We start from the raw sequence: 8,559 nt of genomic DNA, 5'->3' as shown, positions 1-8,559 counted from the left end.
TCCTTGGGTTTTCTATTTTGGAGTATATGGATTCTTGATCCATTCTTCAATGTAATCTCTTTTTTGATAATATTAATATAATAGACTTTGTTTTTTATATAAAAGCAGTCAAAACTAGGGAGTTGGCCCAAAACAACAATAGTGTAATTACCAGCAAGAAACCAGTAGAAAATCAAACCAGCAAAAAATTAAACAACCCTGAATGCTCTACTTCAAAAACAGCAGTAAAGTAAAAGTACTAGAGTTCATGTTCTTAAAACTAACAAAGTTTAACATATTAACAAAAGGCATGTAGGTGGTCAGCCCATTGTACCACCCACAGCCCAAACCCCAAGTTCCACCAAAAAGCCAAAACCATCTAAACTAGACGAAAAGAAACTACCAGCAAAAAACCAAAAAACACCAAGCACTGGAAAGGCCACTAACTAGCATCTTTCTTCTTGCCTTTCCCAGCCAGCAGAACCTTCCCCCAGTCCTTCGCAAGGAAATTGTATAGCAGTTTCAAATCATCTTTACTCAGGCCTTCCTCCTCCTTCTCACTAGCCAGTAGCTAGAGGGTGGTCGTCACCGCATGTGTCACATTCAAGGAAAATTTGGAGAAGAGGGTGAATCTTTAGTTCCTTATTGCAATTCCTAGGGGACTTCCTCTTATCCTTCACATCTAGATTGTTAGTGGGAGCCCTTAAGTTTTCCAAATCATCAGGACTAACAAGGGAATAAATAGTGTCAGGGGAGACTTTTTCAGCCTTACTGTATGTCTGCTTAGTAGCAAATAACAAGGTGAAAGTGGTAGAAATATGGGTGGGGTCTTGGGAGGGGTCCTTGGTAGGGTTTTCTGCCTCAAAATCCTATGTACCATCCATAGTGTCATCTCATTTATCCTCCTCTTTAATATCAGTATCCTCCTTCAACTTCTCCTTATCATCCCCTGAGGTTTAGTACTCTCCTCTGAACCTTCCTCCTCCTCCTCCTGAGATCGTCTGGCCATTTGTTTAAATCTGCCCTTGGTCTTAGCAAACCTACCTGACCTTCTACTATTCCCATGACACTCATCATCCGAGTCCCCAATCTCAACTTCCACCCTCTTTTCATTTTTAACTTTTTTCTTGGCAGTTGGCTCCAAAACAAGGGTTTGGCTTGGAGATGGTTGTGGAGTAGGGGCATAGCTACCACCTGCAAACTCAAGACGAAGGGGGGCACTATTGGGGAGGAAATTATCAATGGCTATAACTTTGAGAGGGCAAAGGGCTAGGTGGAACTGAAATAAACAAAACATGAGCCCTTGGTACAAAATGGTAAAATGAGCCCCTTTCTTATTTTTCTCCTTGACATCCATAACCATCTCTTCTAGGGCATGCATTGAAAAAAGGGGATGCAGACAAACTCCCTAGTACAAAAGTGATTAAGCAAAGGGAAATGGTAACCATATCTACCGTCCAGGGCAAGATACCTCATTATGACTAGGCACACATCATTCCAAGTCTTAGGTAACCTATCCCTCCAAAAACAACCACAATACCTATCTAAGGCTTCATCACATTTGAAAAAACTAGATAGACTAGCTTCATCTGTCACCTTTGTGATCTTCTGCCACTTCTTATCAATTATGTCAAGACCCATCACCATAGCTATGGTCTCCTCATTCACCTGGAAGGTGATACCATTACTAATGACCCTTTTATCCTTCCAACTGCTGATAAATTGTTGAGAACAATTCTCGTCATAGCCAACAATTACCTACATGCATGAGACAAACCCCTTGTCCCTTCAACATTATCTAGGTAGCTTGCCTTTTGGAGAAATACTCCATCTTTGTGGGCTTCAGTCTGTTAAGGTCCCTACCCATGAGAACTTGTTCCTCAACAATACAACTTTCCTCGAGCTCGATAATTTTAATTTGCAAGAAAGACACCACCCAGGAAATCACAGAAGTAGGGCTAAAAATGGTGTGTATGATGGTTATAACGGGTTCTACCTTACTCTTCACAGAGATAAATATCTAGATTGTTTAGGCCATCTTAAAACATCATTACAGAGAGTGTAAATGATATGATCATACCTTAATGATCTAACAGTCATAATAATGATGACATTTTCAATAATCATCCCATACCACAAAAAAATGATGGCTCTTTTTTAAAGTTAGGGTTATTAATTTCCCTCCTTTTTTCGTGCCTTTATGTGATGCAATCCACATTATTGATCCTTGCTAAATGTCTTATCATATTTAAGTTGATCTTAACCATCATTTTATTAGGAAAGCCGCCAAAATAGCAAGTTCTTCAAATTTGGTGATCAACAAACTTAGTTTAGAAGGGTCCTTTCCCTACTTATGAGGGAATTTATGTCATTTGGTAGCATTTTAGTACTCATCCAAATTTTTAGGCTATCCAATTCAAATCCCAAACCTGTCATAGCATCTGCCACCGCATTGCCTTCCCTATAAGTGTATTGTAACTCATATTGATCAAGGGTCATTAGGAATTGCCAAATGTCCTCCATTATGCCATGTAATGCCCAACTCGGTTGAGCACGCCCTTAGACAGAGTCACCTTCTATGGTTAGTTTCCTAACCTTCATCTCTATTCAAAGTTAAGGCCCCAAAGCAAGGCAATGGCCTTTGCCACATTATTAGATCCCTATCCTAGATTCCCCAAGTAGGCTAACAACACTTTTCCCCTAGTGTTTCATAGCACACCTCCAATGGTCATCAAACATTTTCTCCCTGCCCCATCAAAATTGAGCTTGACCGTAGACATTGTTGGAGGGATTCACTGAGTACTTTTTCTTGCTAAAAATTTTTAGTTGTCAAAGTGTTGGAAGTTGGGGAGAACGTTCCAATTTCTAGCAATCACCCCATCCTTTGTGCTCGAGGGTTCCTATGGGGCTTTATACTTGGCCACTATAACATTCTCTGTAACTAGCTTCCTTAATATCTCTCCCACTACCTCCTCCCCTCTTTCATCATTCCTAAAATCCTTGTTATTCCTCTCCTTCCAGACACCCTAGTAGACATGTGGGGGGAGGATATCCCAAAGGATTCTAAGACGAGAGTGGTAGAATGGATAGTTTCTGTTGTCCACAAATTGTTATATTCCTCTATTTAGACCCATTCCAATGGGAATTTGCTCCAAATGTAGGACCATACCCTTAAAGTATAAGGGCATTCAAGAAAAAGGTGCATTGTGCTTTCCTATATCTCCTTGCAGAGGTAGCATCTATTCATAATCGGTATGCCTCTCCTCCTTAGATTATCAGTTGTTAAGATCCTGTCATGCATGATTGTCCACTAGAAGAAATTGACTATTGGCTGCAAGTGGCTATTCTAGATCTTTTTTCCAACTGATGGGGATTAGATCCTTTTCAAATATAAGGTGGTAGGCAAAATTAACCAAGAACTAACCATTAGTCTTCCTATCCCAAACCACCTTATCAGGCTAAGAATGCAAGGGGATTTTGTGGTGGCTTATCAGTTCCTCCAATTCTTTGACCAGGGGGTCCTCTTTGTTAGGAATGTTATCTGTGGATAGACATGTCCATTTCCTTCAAAAATCAATATAGTTAGCCACCTTCTCTCCCACCATTCTTGTAAAAGGTTCATGTAGGCCACTGAACTTGATGCAAATTAGTGGTTTCCCCCCAGCTAGTTGTCCTCCTAGAATCTTATTCATTTACCATTTCCCACCAACCATCTCACACCTTTCCTCAAAAGGGACCTATTCTTAAGGATGTTATTTGAAACCTTAGAGCTACTTGGAAGGTCATTATTGAGGATATTATACTTGAAATGGGTGTTGGCTAGGTATTTAGCCCTTATGATTCTCGCCCATTCGGTCTTGTTTTCCAACAATCTCCACCCCATTTTGGTGAGCAAAGCTTTATTCATATCAAAAATTATTCTTATTCCTAACCAACCCCCCTCCCCCCACCTTCTCTTTGGGTTTACAAATAATCTCCTAATTAACAAGGTTCAACTTGTTTCTCTCCTCCATACCAGACCATAGGAAGTTTCTTTGCAATTTTTTGAGTTTTTCAGCCATGCTCTGATTAATCTTGAAGATGGAGAGAAAGTAGATAGGTATGCCCTACAGAGCCATCGCCATTAGTTGGAGTTTCCCCGCGTTGCTCAATATTTTACCTTTCTACCTAGCAAGCTTCTTATACATCCTTTCTAGAACCATGTTTGAGAAAGTGGTGGAAACATCTTTGATTGTCAAGGGGAGACCTAGGTAGGTGTCCGGGAGGATCACAGAGTGACATCCCAAGATTTTTTTTATCTTAAATTGCAAGACTTCAGGAGTGTTGAAAAAATAGACCTTACTTTTAACTAGGTTAATTTGATGACTTGAACAATCCTCATAGTTAATGAGAAGATTTCTCCAAGCTCTGGCCTCAAATTTAAGGTAAAAATGTAATTGTTAACAACACTCTCACACCATTGCACTCCGCCCTTTTTGCCATTGTAGAATGTCTATCAATGTTAATAAAAAATATTAGAATTAATTATCTATGTTATTGAATAATAAATAAATAAAATTAGAGGAAAATATTTATGATTTTTTATTTTTTTTAATAATAATTTATTATTTGCATAAATAGACATAATCATATTTTTCTCCTTTAAAATAATAATACGAGATTCATATAAACTCTTTTAAATCAATAAGATATTTGTATTTTTAAATTTTCATTTATATATTTTACGTATTTTATTTTACTAATTTTTAAACACAAAAGTTTTCATTTTTGCAAATATTATTTTTTATTAAATGTGGTCAGCAACAGAGATTTTTTTTTTAGTGGAAAATCTACCAATTGGTGTTTCCATCTCCTTGGTCGATCGTCATTTGGCAAATAGAACATATATAGTTGGTAAAGCACATTGCCAAAACTTTACAAAATTTGGGTCTAAAGTCAAGGCGAGTTGCCCATTAGTTTTCACATGATTGATCAAATATCCTAATTCAATCACCAATCTAATATACCTTTAGGATACAATAATTTTAAAATTTTCATCATCTTTTACCTATTGTTTTCTTATTAGACAACATTATTTCACCCTTGGTATAAAAACTATGTTCCCTTAGGTTGGGGATCACTTATAATTTTACTGATGTGTGTCACCAACTAAACCTATTTAGCCAACCAATTTGTATTTTGGGCTTACATAGGAAGCGTTGTTTGACCTACTTTTGACATTTCTGCTTGTTAATCCCACACAATTTGCCAACATAGTTTGGTATGTATACATTCATAAGATATTTTTATTTTACACAATTTGCTCTTTTTTGAATTGGCATTTTTTATTGCTACCAAATTTTTAGAATGTTGAATGCATTGCCCATTGAGCAGTTGTGACTTATGGTTTTCCTAAAAGGCAAGTGATTTTTAATTTATTTTTTATGTGGTTATTTTTTACTATCCACTAGGAATGGATAGTAGATACCCTTTGGACATCTCACATGCTCAATAGGATTGTGAATTTTATTGGGTAGTATCATAGTAGGTATACCCTTTTTATGCGAATGAATCATATTATTGTTATTTTTTTGGAAAAAGAGGGGTAAAAATTTATTCAATCACAATCAAGAAACAAGGCAAAGGCTAAACGGCCCAGCACAACACTATAAACATCTGTCCTCCAGGAGCAACTAATCAATAATCTCACGGTACTCAGTGGGTAGCGCATCCCTACTATTAATATCTCATTTACCCTCATTCTTAGATGCCCACTTAGCCAAACAATCCACCACTTTGTTCCAATCCCAAGGGATGTGACGGAAGGCAAAAAAGTCTAGCGACTGACAAAGACCCAAAATTTGTCTTGCTACAGAGGCAAGTTGCCAACTAACATCTTCCACCCTCTGGTTGTGCAACATATCCACAACAATCTGTGAGTCAGACTCACAGATGATCTTCTGCCACCCTAACGAGAGGCCACACTCAATAGCAACCTTAATAACCAGGGCCTCCATCAAATTATTAGAATGTTGACCCTTGTAAGCAGAGAAAAGAAACACTGCACCACCATCATCGCCTCTACCAATAGCCCCAATACCGGCATGTCCAGGATTCCCCCGAGACGACCCATCTGTATTGATCTTCAAGAAACCTATCGGGGGAGGGGACCATCTCCCATCTTTACACACTCGCTGCTTACCATGGTTCAGTCGTTTGCTTGGACTGCCTCCCCACCAGCTATCATTTAGATGCAAATTCCTCACAATACCTTGATCCCCAGAATCAATATTAACTGCCATATCACACTTTGTATATATCATCTCCTGGAGCCTATTAAGAATCAACTTCCACAAATGGGAGCTGCCAGTTTTGACATCACATAAAACTCTGTGATTCCTTTCTAGCCAAAGATTCCATAGAATAAAGACTGGACCGACCAACCAAGCCACCTGTAGGAAAGAAGTCTTTGCTGGAGGTCGGCCCAAGCTCTCCTAGAAATTGATAAGGGAATTAGCATGAATACAACCATGACCCCAAGCCTCCCACCATCTATGCCATATCTCTCTCGAAAAGGGGCAGAGAAAAAACAAGTGTGAGATACACTCCTCATCGTGCAAACAAATAACACAAATCGAGGGACCGTGAAAACCTCGTTTGCGTAGATTCTCCCAAGTAAGGCATTTCCTCTGAGCTAACAACCATAAGAAAAAGTTACACTTGGGCCATGAATAGCTGCTCCAAACTTTCTTCCACCAGTACACTTCAGCCAAACCATGAAGATTCCTGTCCAGAATAGCATATCCTTGAGCCACTGTAAATTTACCCCTTGGACTTGGACTCCAAGCTAGGTTGTCCCTCCCACTGAGTGAGCTACAAAACCTGTCCTCCAAAACATGAGAAAGGAGAGCCCGATCCTCAACAGATCCACCCATCAGCCACTCCTGATGATCCTTCCAACAAGTTATCTCAACATTGCCCAGGCGTTTAATAGTCTTAAAATCTTCCACCTTAAGCCAACCAGCATCAACAAAAGTTTGGGAAAGAGGAAGAAGTTGGGGAAAGCTGGAAAGAATAGGAGGATGGCCATCCCATGAGTCCTTCCAAAACAAAGTATCTGAACCACTATTACAAATCCATAAAAGCCCCTCCTTAACAAGTTGAGCTCCCCTCTTAAGAGTATTCCAAATGCAGGAGCCTTTCCCCATCAAAGGAAGTCATAGTACCTCGGAGCAATCCGCACCAGGAAGGTACTTATGGGAAAGAATCTTGGCCCACTCTTGATCTTGGCTATTACACCAACGCCAGTATAATTTGGCAGCCAACGCAGTGACAACAAGAGACATCGATCGAAGCCCGAGGCCACCCGCATGCTTTGGCCTACACACATATTCCCACTTAACCAAACTCCACTTAGAGGAAAGCAGATTACCAGACCAGAGGAATTTTCGAGAAACAACATCAAAGTCTCTCACAAAACTAGACAGAGGAACCTGGACACAACACCTATAAATGGGAAGGGACTGCACGACAGTCTTAAGCAGAACCAATCTCCCAGCAGAAGATAACCATCTATATGTCCAATGACTAACCTTACTTCTAAATTTATCCAAAATCCCTTGCCAATAATCCTTCCGCTGAGCACCCAAGGACAAAAGGATCCCTAGATACATCAAGGGGAGTGAGCCAATCTGGAATCTAAGAATTCTAGCAATCCTGTTCTGAATAATCTGAGGAGTGGTAAAGAAATAAATAGAAGACTTATCCTCATTAATTTTCTTACCTGAGGCTTTCAGATAGATATCCAAAGTTTTCCTGAAATTAACTGCCTCACTAATTCTAGCCATGCCCATAAGTCCAGTATCATCCACAAACTGAAGATGAGAGTAAGAACGAAGGTTATTACTCCAACTCCATCCATGGATAGTTCCCTGTTGAACTTGAGCTTTTAAAAATCTGCCAAGCCCTTCTGCCATAATAATGAATAAGTAGGGAGATAAAGGGTCGCCTTGCCGAAGTCCCCAAGAGGCCCCAAAAAACTCAGAAGGTTCTCCATTAATGAGTACAGAGAAAGAGGCTGAGGTCACACAGCTAAGAACCCATTCGACCCATTCCACTGCAAACCAAAAAGTCAAAAGAATTTTTTGTAAGAATTCCCAACTCACCCGATCATAAGCCTTGGCCATGTCAAGTTTTATAAACATAGCTTTCTTCCTAGAATTAGCCATAGAGTGGATTGCCTCTGTTTCTATCACAACTCCATCCAAAATTTGTCTTCCATCTACAAAGCCACCTTGTTCTGCAGAAATCAAAGAGCCAAGGAATGGCTTGAGCCTTTTTGCAATTAGCTTGGTGGTGATCTTATATACCACATTACATAATGCTATGGGTCTGAAGTGATCCAACCTATCAGCTCCTTCCTTCTTAGGTATGAGAGCCAAGAAGGTTTAGTTCAGAGATTCAGCATCTATTTATTCCTGTATGATTCCTGGACCACATCTAGAAGATCATACTTTATTATCTCCCAGAATTCTTGGAAAAATTCAATCGGAAACCCATCTGGACCAGGGGCCTTACCTTTCTTCATATTAAACACAATTT

Source organism: Cupressus sempervirens, chromosome 7 (genome assembly GCF_028749045.1).
Source record: "Cupressus sempervirens isolate cs-2001-9-10 chromosome 7, ASM2874904v1, whole genome shotgun sequence".
NCBI lineage: Eukaryota > Viridiplantae > Streptophyta > Pinopsida > Cupressales > Cupressaceae > Cupressus > Cupressus sempervirens.
This window is presented reverse-complemented; position numbering follows the sequence as displayed.